At 44.9% G+C, this 12,254-nt stretch overlaps 1 protein-coding gene across 1 annotated transcript in view; it reads left to right on the top strand.

Annotated features, from left to right (window-relative positions):
* The window catches only part of STARD8 (StAR related lipid transfer domain containing 8), a 236,750-nt gene that overhangs the window by 17,974 nt on the left and 206,522 nt on the right, over positions 1-12,254 (top strand). The window lies entirely within an intron of this gene.

Genomic DNA, 12,254 nt, shown 5'->3' with positions numbered 1-12,254 from the left:
GTTAAAATTTCACCTCACAACATAGCCTATGACGCTCTCGGGGTCCAGACGTGTGACTGTGCAAAATTTTGTGCCTGTAGCTGCGACGGTGCAGATGCCAATCCCGGACATACATACATACACACACATACACACATTCAGCTTTATATATTAGATTGGGGAAATGCAATTTCAGCAATTTGTATCAGAAACACTCTGCAAGAGGAACATTGCAAGGAATCAGCTGTGACTACTTTGTGAACTTACTGAGCAAAAGTTATATAGTATAACATAATGTAACTGAAGAGAAGATAGGGGGCGCTGTAAGCATATACTTCACATTGGAGGTGGTGTTCATTTAAGGGTCACACGGGCCAAGGATCAGATCAGCAGCACCCAATACCATTTAAAACAGTTCTTTCCTACATGAGCGTGATTTTCCCTCTGTGACGCTTCCCAGGGCAGCCATATATTCATAAAGCTGACTTTGAACTTGGGAACCTGCGCTCACATTAAGCAAGGAGAGACTCTAGTTTATAAAAACTAAACTTTCTTTTACTGCAGACCGTATTTAGCCGTAAAGTAAGATGACAGCAGACACATTGCTTAACAAATACACCTGAAATTAGCAGAGGTTGTAGCTTTACAGTTCTCTGTGCGGCACACTGCTTGAGGATAACATTACAGTTACATGACACACAACACTTGGTCATTTCATTCTCCTTTAACTTCCGCGGTGACGATGGCCCGGCTTCAGTGCGATATCAAATGCCCTGGCCTGGAAAGCCCAGTATTTCTTCACCAACACGTCTGGAATCTACACTCGCCTCATTCCCACTCCTTTGCTGTCTCAGGGTCCTCACTCAACCCACAGCAGTACAGTACCCGTCTGAACTCTCGGCTCACTACACAGCCAAAACTGAGTTCCCTTTTGTTTTGAACCCCAATTCTAGGGCATTAGAGATGTATTTGCTGTTTCTTGAATTCTATCTACCGCTGATCACCCAGATTTCTTTCCTGTTATCACTGCTGCTCTCCTCCTTAGGCCGGCTTCACACTCAGCGTATGAAAATACGGTCCGTATATTACGGCCGTAATACGCTAAAAAGTCCCGAAAATAGTGGTCCGTAGCTCCTCCGTAGGCAGGGTGTTTCAGCGTTTTTTGTGCATGGCATCCTCCGTATGTAATCCGTATGTCATCCGTACTGCGTGTTTTTATCGCAGGCTTGCAAAACTGACATATGGCTATACAAGGGATCCATGGGTTAAAAAAAAAATAAAAATGTATATATATATATATATATATATATATATGTCAGTAGACACATATATGTATATATATTAATATTTCATCCAGCGCGATATAGCAGAAAGCCGGTAATTCAATTACCGGCTTTTGTTTTCTCCTTCCTAAACCCGACATGATATGAGACATGATTACATACAGTAAACCATCTCATATCACCATTTTTTTGCATATTCCACACTACTGATGTCAGTAGTGTGTCTATGCAAAATTTGGCCGTTCTAGCTAGTAAATTAAGGGGTTAAATGGCGGAAAAAATTGGCGTGGGCTCCCGCACAATTTTCTCCGCCAGAGTAGTAAAGCCAGTGACTGAGGGCAGATATTAATAGCCTGGAGAGGGTCCATGGTTATTGGCCCCCCCCTGGCTAAAAACACCTGCCCCCAGCCACCCCAGAAAAGGCACATCTGTAAGATGCGTCTATTCTGGCACTTGGCCACTCTCTTCCCATTCCCGTGTAGCGGTGGGATATGGGGTAATGAAGGGTTAATGCCACCTTGCTATTGTAAGGTGACATTAAGCCAGATTAATAATGGAGAGGCGTCAATTATGACACCTATCCATTATTAATCCAATACTAGTAAAGGGTTAAAAAAAATACACAAACACAATATTAAACATTATTTTAATGAAATAAAAACAAAGGTTGTTTTAATATTTTATTGAACGCCCAATCCAATCACTGAAGACCCTCGTTCTGTAACAAAAAAAACATAATAAACCAACAATATCCTTACCTTCCGCAGATCTGTAAAGTCCAACGATGTAAATCCATCTGGAGGGGTTAAAATATTTTGCAGCCACGAGCTTTGCTAATGCAACATTGCTCATGTCTGCAAAACCCTGGAGAATGTCCCTCTGCTGGTTGTCCCTAGATCGTGGGAACTTTCCTAGAAAGCTCCCAGGCTCGAGTTCATAAGAGGCGCCCTCTGCTGGTTGTCCTCATATGAACTCGAGCCTGGGAACTTTCTAGGAAAGTTCCCACGATCTAGGAACAGCCAGCAGAGGGCGCCTCACCGCAAATGCAGGTAAATATAGGTCAATGACCTACTTTACCTACATTCTCCGGGATTTTGCAGACATGAGCAATGTTACAGAACGAGGGTCTTCAGTGATCGGATTGGGCGTTCAATAAAATATTAAAACAACCTTTGTTTTTATTTCATTAAAATAATGTTTAATAATGTGTTTGTGTATTTTTTTAACCCTTTACTAGTATTGGATTAATAATGGATAGGTGTCATAATTGACGCCTCTCCATTATTAATTTGGCTTAATGTCACCTTACAATAGCAAGGTGACATTAACCCTTCATTACCCCATATCCCACCGCTACACGGGAATGGGAAGAGAGTGGCCAAGTGCCAGAATAGGCGCATATTCCAGATGTGCCTTTTCTGGGGTGGCTGGGGGCAGATGTTTTTAGCCAGGGGGGGCCAATAACCATGGACCCTCTCCAGGCTATTAATATTTGCCCTCAGTCACTGGCTTTACCATTCTGGCGGAGAAAATTGTGCGGGAGCCCACGCCAATTTTTTCTGCCATTTAACCCCTTAATTTACTAGCTAGAACGGCCAAATTTTGCATAGACACACTACTGACATTAGTAGTGTGGAATATGCAAAAAAAAAAATGGTGATATGAGATGGTTTACATACAGTATACCAGGTCTCATATCATGTCGGGTTTAGGAAGGAGAAAGCAAAAGCCGGTAATTGAATTACCGGCTTTAAAGCTGTCTAGCGCTGGAAGAAATATTAATATATATATATATATATATATATGTGTCTCACTGACATATATATATATATATATATATATATATATATATATATACCTATTCTATGTGTAGACATTTATTCTACCTATTCTACTGGAAGCTGTCAGTGTGATTTTACTGTACACCGCAATGAATTGCCGGCTTTTCTCTCTAACAGCGCTGCGTATTTCTCGCAAGTCACACTGCTGGTCCGTGTGTGATCCGTATTTTTGGGGCTTCCATAGACTTTCATTGATGTTTAATTTGCGCAATACGGTGACAAACGCAGCATGCTGCGATTTTGTACGGCCGTAGAAAGCCGTATAATACTGATCAGTTTAATACGGCAGATAGGAGCAGGGGCATAGAGAATAATTGTGCCATATGTTTTGCGAGTTTTACGGACGTAGTTTCTGCGCTCTTACGTCCGTAAAACTCGCAAGTGTGAAGCCGGCCTTACACACAGGGCTGTGGAGTCGGAGTCTGAGTCATGGAGTCGGTGTCCATTTTGGTGGAGTCAGAGTCATTATAAAATGGACCGACTCTGACTTCTAAAACATATAATAAATTGAGTACAGTAGTTTAATGCAGGAAGTGCTGAAAATGTTTTCATAAGAATTTGGGAAAGTTATGAAATGTCCTATAAATGTCTGTTCTGTTCCTGATCTAAGAATCTGGCCTTTTAGTTATTATTATTATTTATTATTATAGCGCCATTAATTCCATGGCGCTTTACATGTGAGGAGGGGTATACATAATAAAAACAGGTACAATAATCCTGAAAAATACAAGTCACAACTGGTACAGGAGGAGAGAGGACCCTGCCCGTGAGGGCTCACTATCTACAAGATGAGGTGAATCTGTGCTGAACTTTATGTACATGCTCAGTAGTGACCAGTACTGTGGAGTCATAGTTGAGATGAATCTGTGCTGCACTTTATGCACATGCTCAGTAGTGACTAGTACTGTGGAGTCATAGTTGAGATGAATCTGTGCTGCACTTTATGTACATGCTCAGTAGTGACCAGTATTGTGGGTCATAGTTGAGATGAATCTGTGCCGCACTTTATGCACATGCTCAGTAGTGACCAGTACTGTGGAGTCATAGTTGAGATGAATCTGTGCTGCACTTTATGTACATGCTCAGTAGTGACCAGTATTGTGAAGTCATAGTTGAGATGAATCTGTGCCGCACTTTATGTACATGCTCCGTAGTCACCGGTGCTGTGGATTTGGAGTTGTAGAGTTGGAGTCAGGGAAATTGAGGAGTCAGAGTCTGAGGTTTTTAGCTTACCGACTCCACAGTCCTGCACACAGGGCTGCCACTAGAAATTTCAGGGCCCCATACTGGCAAATTTTTGGGGGCCCCCTTGAGACTCCGCCCAGGCTCCAACCCAGCCCCGCCTCCAACCCTAGAACTGTCCACAGTCCCACCGCTCTCTCTTGGAAAAACTCCACTTCTCATCTATCGCACATTAACAGTTCCCATCACCAAATCACACATATAAACGGCAGCATTTCTTTTGGACAAAAGATTTTTTAAGCAGCCACCATAACACGGTAGACACTTTTGGCCGGGCCCTACTCTGCTGTAACCTATTCAATATTTGTTAAAATATGCAATACAATTTAGGCATATTTTTATTTATTTTTCAATTTTTAAAATGACCAATAATCTCACATACAAGGAACAAATACCGCTACACCATGTCCAGACCACATATTACCGCCAGTGACCGAATAATATCACATGCAAAGAACAAATACCACCGCACCATGACCAGACCACATATTACCACCATGTTTGTATCATATAATCCCTTAAAAATATCTTTAATGGAAAAAAGTATTAAAAATACCCTCCCAGGGCCAGAGGTGTATCTAGCGTTTCTGGCACCCGGGGCAAGAATTCATTTTGGCCCCCCCCCCCCCTCCAAGGGCATATGCCCCCCGTCAGCCCCATCATTGCCCCATCATTGCCCTCTCCTCCCCCCCCCCCCCCACACACACCATTCACTTCTCTGCACATTCCCCTGCAGCGCGATACACACACACACACACAATTCTGAGACACACACATACGCACACACTCACATACACACACTCACACACATTCACACACACACACATACATTCACACACACATTCACACACACACACACACACACATACATTCACACACATACACACTCACATTCACACACATACACACACTCACATACACACACACATACACACTCCTCTCACCTCTCCTCGCGCTCTGCGCAGCAGCTCCATCGCCTTCCTCTGACACAGCCGGCCGCTGAATGATGACGTCATCCAGCGGCGCGTCTGTGTGAGAGGAAGCAGGAAGAAGACAGATTGTGCGGCTGGGCAGTGGAGCTGCAGGGATTTCTCCCTGCCCGCCGCAGCCACTCTGCAGGGGCTCCCCTCCCCCTCTGCACACACTGGGAGCCGGCACTCTGCAGCTTCTCTGTGCCGGCTGTCAGCTTGACAGTCGGCACAGAGAACAGCTGACTCCCAGTGCAGGGGGCGGCAGAATGCAGCCGCCGGGGGAGACACTGCGGACCGCCGAATTAGGTGGCCCGACTGCGCCCCCCTGCCGGCTGCGCCCGGGGCAAATGCCCCGGCTGTCCCCCCCTAGATACGCCACTGCCCAGGGCAAAACTAAACAACACAATGGAATAAATGGCCAATAAATGGTCAATCAATAACCTACAAGAACCCTAGTCTTGTCTGCTGTCCCTTCCTAACCGCAGGGGTTGGCACCCTATTAGAAACGTTTTTTTGGCGCCCCCACTCCACGACGGCTATCCCAAACTATAGCCCTGATAATTCCCTAGTATGCTATAGGTTGGAAAACAATAAGCCAATAAAAGAGATGAAGGAATAGTACTTATAAATCACATAAAAACGTAGGTTTTTCCTATCGCCACGACAGCACCCCTACGAGAGAGGGGATCCGCCCACCTTCCGGACAGGAACCTACAGGATTTAAAGGGGCGGTCCTCCTCATCACTCCAGTTTGGGTTCCTGTCCGGACGGCGGGAGCCTGCAGACAGCAGTCTTACCCGGGCCTCCATGCCTCTGCGCGGTATCTTTAAGAACGGCAGAATCGGGGGCTCGGAAGCAGCGTCGGGGGTGTCCTGCGTGCAGACCCCCCCTCGTCTGGCCATGCGGAGCGTGTCCCAGGAGTCGGGCAGTGCCATCCTGGTCCACAGTTGAGCGCGGTGTGCAGCGCTCACACCGGCGCTGGTGAACCCGGAAGTAGTTCGTACACTTCCGGGGTAAGCCGGGGGAGGAGCGCTGCAGCGCTGTAAAAGAGCGGCACCTATGGAATGATGTGTGCAGCCATGTCCTCAGTAGGGGACGCCGAGCACCCTCATGGAGAGGGAACAGAGCAGCGCAGTAAGAGCGGTAGCGGCCGCTCAAGGAGAAGCAGCAGCAGCGTGGTACGGGGGCAGCAGCGTGCGAGCGCCCCAGCGTCACATTTGGATCCTACTCCTCCAGAACCGGTATTCACAGAGTCAGCCTTAATGGTGAGTGTTAACTAGACACCTGGTGCTGATATGGTCTGTTATTTGTGCTTTGTTTTAGGGGGAAAAAACAGCTAAATCTAAGCACAAGCAATGTGCTCTATGCATGACTCCAATGCGTGACAGTTATACCAAAAGGCTTTGTCAGGCTTGCATCTGTCAGACCTTAGAAGAGGAAGCTCCCCTTCGGTCATCAGACCTTAGAGCGGTCATCAGGGAGGAAATAAGTTATTCCCTTAGAGGCAGCCGCCAGGAAAGGTCGGGCAGGGACATATCTCCAGGATCTAGTCTGTCCCTGCAAGAAGGGGAATGTTCCCGCTCCTCATCTCCATCCTCCTCAGATGAAGAGGGAAGGCCTTGTTTCTCGGTGGAGAACATGGACATGTTAGTTAAAGGAGTCCGAGCTACCATGGGTGTTGCAGAGAGCAAGGAACCAAGGTCCGCACAGGGCATAATGTTTGCGGGCTTGTGCCAGAGGAGTCGTAAGGCATTCCCGGTCGTGGATACAGTGAAGTCCCTTATAAAGCGGGAATGGAATAAGCAGGATAAAGGTTTCCTGCCGTCATCAGCCAAGAGGAGATATCCCTTTGACGACAATGATCTGGCAGAATGGATGAAAGTCCAAAAAGTGGACGCAGCGGTGGCTTCTACGTCTAAAGCCGGTGCTTTGCCGCTGGAGGACGTGGGCCTTCTGAAAGATCCGTCAGATAGGAAGGCGGACATGTTTTTGAAAAAAGTATGGGCGTTCAAACCTGCTATCTCTAGCACGTGTACGGCTAGATCCGTCATGGTGTGGATATCTCAGCTGGAGGAACAGCTGAAATCCAAGGTGCCCAGAGACAAGATGCTGAACTCCCTTTCGCAAATACGGGAAGGGGTGGCGTATTTAGCGGATGCCTCGGTGGATTCCTTAAAATTAGCAGCAAGATCAGCAGGTCTCTCAAATGCTGCTCGCCAAGCCCTATGGCTTAAGACCTGGAAAGGAGATGCCCAGGCGAGAGCTAAACTGTGTACAATACCGTGTAGGTGTGAGTACCTGTTTGGCCCGGTATTGGACGACATCCTAGCTAAGGCTGAGGATAGGAAGAAGGGTTTTCCTAAAGCTTTCAATCCTACCTTTAGGAATACCTTCAGGAGACGCTTCCAATACCGAAGACCTTACCACAACCTGGGAACCAACAGACCCGAAAAAGAAAGGTTCGGACTTTAATGCCTCATCATCTTCCTCAAGAAGAAGAAGAAAATACCTACCAAAAGTAGCTTCCAAATTTCATAGGAGTCAAGAAATAATTTTACCATCTTTCTGTGACAATCCGAATTCAGCTGATGAGCAGAAATATCACATGTTAGATATTAGAAGAGCTCTATTAGAGTACCTACACAAGACAGAACCATGGAGGCAGAGTAGGGCTCTGTTTGTTTACTTTCAGAATCCAAGGAAAGGGGCGAGTGTAACAAAAGCATCTATCGCCAGATGGATAAGAGATGCCATATATCTTGCTTATACTGCTAAAGGCCAGACACCACCAGATGGCATCAGGGCCCACTCTACTCGAGCCATGGCCTCATCCTGGGCAGAAAGAGCGGACGTCTCCATAGACGTAATATGTAAGGCGGCAACGTGGTCATCTCCTTCCACCTTTTTTAGACATTATCGTCTTGACTTATCTTCAGAGGCCAATTTAGTTTTTGGCCGTACAGTACATAGTGCTGTAGTCCCTCCCAGGTGATTGATCTTTGAAAATCTCTCGTAGGGGTGCTGTCGTGGCGATAGGAAAACCGTTTTTTACGTACCGGTAATAGGATTTTACGGAGCCACGACAGCACCCGCACATTCCCCCCCGTAGTTAATCACTGGTTTCTGCACCCTTTTGGGGAAAGTGTGCTTGTTAAAAAATCACTCTTTAGAAGGTGATGGTATTTAGTAATGTTTAAGTATATATGTTTATGTACTAACTCAATGGCGGTGTCCCTTATGCTCTGAAACACAAACTGGAGTGATGAGGGGGACCGCCCCTTTAAATCCTGTAGGTTCCTGTCCGGAAGGTGGGCGGATCCCCTCTCTCGTAGGGGTGCTGTCGTGGCTCCGTAAAATCCTATTACCGGTACGTAAAAACCGGTATTGTACCAATTGGCACCCTAATATAACAATAGCGTGTATTAGTCTATAGAAAAAGATCTCATCCAGCTCCCATGGGACCTATATACAATCAATATATGTCATGGACCCTCTACAGCTGATTGAGATCTGCACGCCAAGACCAAGGGGCCATCAGACTAGCTTTTCAGCATAGTTTACACATGCATAGTCCACCATTTTAACTGCATAAAAAGATACACAAGTATACAGTTTGTGGCTATTAAATGAAACAGATAAATAAAATGAACATAGTTGGGGTTTAGCCCAAACTTAGCTTGAAGCCTCGACACGTTTCCCCGTCCATATGGTTCATCAGGAGGCACATAATGCAGAACCCGCTAATCAGTGGATATGAGGTGTCATGATGAGAGGACAGACCTCTGTAGGGTGCCCACCCCCGCGGTTAGGAAGGGATAGCAGACAAGACTAGGGTTCTTGTAGGTTAGTGATTCACCATTTATTCTATTGTGTTGTTTAGTTTTGCACTGGGAGGGTATTTTTTTTTTTTTAAATTCGTTTATTAATTGCAGAATAAATCATACAATACACACATTTGCATTTGATTCTATCATTATCCATTATGACATACAATGTGAATCGTTACAATGCATAGTATTACAAAAGTAATAAACAGTGCATGTCAATCACAAGTATCTTATTGTAAAACCTTAACTACCTCAACTACTAAAAGAACGAAAAGAACTAAAAGAAAAAAAAGAAAACGCCGCCAAAAGAAAATTCCGTATAGATTTCACCCTGTAAGTAATGTCTCCAAAACCACAGGCCTCACCTCCCATGTATATATTAGAGTATTATAGGTTATAGAGTAAGATGAGAGGAGTTCCATTTACCCCATATTTTCTCAAATTTATCTGGACATCCTCTATTCTGATATAGTGTCCGCTCATATGGGATAATTGAGTTCACTAAATCCACCCAAGCTCTAAGAGATGGGCAAGAACCACCCATCCATCTCAGCGCCAGTACTTTTCGCGCCAGGAACAGTGTCTCTCGCAAAAAAATCCCAGTGTGGTGGTCCCAAATTCCTGCATCCCACACCCCAAATAAGCAGGTCAATGGCTCAAGTGGGACAGGGATCAACAGCAAGGATGTCAACAATGTTGTCACCTCTTTCCAATAATGAGAGATAATGGGACATCTCCATATCATATGAATAAAATCCGCATCACTTAAGTGACATCTCAGACAATCTGACGAATGGAGACGTCCCATCTTGAAAAGACGAGTCGGGGTCAAATAGGATTGATATATTATGTACAGCTGAGTCATTCTATTGTTAATTGATGGGGAAACCTTAGTTGGAGATTCCAAAATGTCTTCCCATTCTTCCCCCAACGTATCCGGAAGAAGCCCCTCCCACCTTTTCTTAATAGAATCTATAGTAGACCCCTCTCCTATGGATAATAGATAAGTGTATAAGGAGGAGATAAGTCCTTGAGGGCCTTGTGAATTGAGAATACCTATCAGTGGAAGAGATGAAATGGCTCGACCCGTACCCACATTTCGCATGTGTGATTGAAAGGCTGATCTCAACTGCAGATAGCGGAAAAACTGGGACCTTGGGATGTTATAAGTATTTTGTAATTGTTCAAAGGAGGTAAAAAAACCCTGGTTGTGTACATTTCCCACTGAGAGAACACCGTGTGATATCCAAAATTCTGTGGATGGGTGGCCCAACAATCCCGGGAGATAACTGTTATTCCACAGTGGCATTTCAGCCACTATATCAACAAATTTGGTTATTTTTTTTATTTGACTCCATATTGATCTTGCCAACCGAAGCAAAGGAAGCAAACGGGGAACACCAACCCTCTCCATCTCCAAAAACCCCAGTGGACAATCGATCCTAGCAGAGTAAAGCAGATGACTCTCTGAATTAGGAAGAGGGTTAGAATTATTGGGCATCCACTTATTTATCATTTTAACCTGCCCGGCTAGATAATATAAGTAGAAGTCTGGCAAAGCCGCTCCTCCCCCCCGTCTCGGTCTTTGTAGAGTAGATAACCTAAGTTTAGGCCTACTTTTCCCCCATATAAAGGACGTGGTTAGGGAATTTAGAGTCGCAAAGAGGGATTTAGGTATTGGGACAGCACTATGTTGAAGGCAGTAGTTCAACTTGGGAAGCAGTATCATTTTGATCAAATTAATGCGGCCAGCCACAGAGAGAGGGAGTTTATCCCAAGTATTAAATTTAGATTTTACCAGATCAATTAATGGGTAAATGTTAAATTGTAAATCAAATCTACTATGTTGAGACATATGTATTCCTAGATATTTGAAATTAGAGACAATGGGTAACGCCGAGAGAGTCCCGAGACGCAACATTGGGGTATGAGAAAGAGGCATCAGGGCAGACTTATCCCAATTTATATAAAGACCAGAGAATTTGCTAAATTTGTCTATAATTGTTATTACTTTTGGTAGCGTATCCTCTGTTTGATCCATAAATACCACCATATCATCAGCATAGAGGCCAATAATATCTACCCGATCTGCAATGTGTATCCCCTTGATGTCACTGGAGGATCTCATCTGTATTGCCAGAGCCTCTATTGCCAATGCAAATAGAGCAGGGGAGAGAGGGCACCCCTGGCGAGTCCCTCTATGTAAAGAAAAAGGCTCGGATATTGAGCCATTCACTATCATACGCGCCCTAGGTTTCGTATATATTGTTCCTATCCCTTTCAGAAATCTGTCCCCAAAACCATACTTCCGCAAACATGCAAACAGAAAGGACCACTCGAGGGAGTCAAAAGCTTTGGCTGCATCCAGCGATGCCAATGCCCACTTATTATCTGGCTCCAAAGAGCTATATTGAATAACCGATTGGACCCGTCTAATATTGATGGAAGTACTTTTCCCAGGCATAAAGCCTGTTTGATCTGGGTGTATGAGATCTAATATAATTGTATTCAGTCTGGTAGCCAGAATTTTAGTAAAAATCTTGTAATCTACGTTCACCAGGGATATAGGTCGGTACGATCCACAATCGAGAGGATCCTTCCCCTCTTTCCTGAGTACTATAATATTGGCATCATAAAACGTTTCAGGAACAGACTCTCCCCTCCATATTCCCCCGAGTACCTTCAATAGAAGTGGTGCCAACTTGTCCCTGTATTTCCTATATAGCTCAATGGGGAACCCATCAGGACCTGGGGCCTTCCCTGTAGCCATGTCCGCTATAGCCTGCTCCACTTCCTCCAAAGTAAACTCCGCATCCATAAAGGCCTGTTGGGATGGGCTCAACGAGGGAAACGTTATCTCCGATAAATAATCCAAACATTCATTAGTATCAAAACCGCTACCAGATTTATATAACAAATTATAATAATCGTGAAAACCTTGAAGTACCTCATCAGTAGAGGACACTATTGTACCATCAGGCATACGGATTTGTAATATTGTGTTGGATGTATTGTGTTGGCGCACTAAGAAAGCCAAGAGCGTACTGGCCTGGTTCCCCAGCTCAAAATAGGACTGGCGAGTAAAGAATAATTTACGTTTCGATTTAACGT

The sequence above is a fragment of the Ranitomeya imitator genome, chromosome 2 (genome assembly GCF_032444005.1).
Source record: "Ranitomeya imitator isolate aRanImi1 chromosome 2, aRanImi1.pri, whole genome shotgun sequence".
Taxonomy (NCBI): domain Eukaryota; kingdom Metazoa; phylum Chordata; class Amphibia; order Anura; family Dendrobatidae; genus Ranitomeya; species Ranitomeya imitator.
This window is presented reverse-complemented; position numbering and strand designations above follow the sequence as displayed.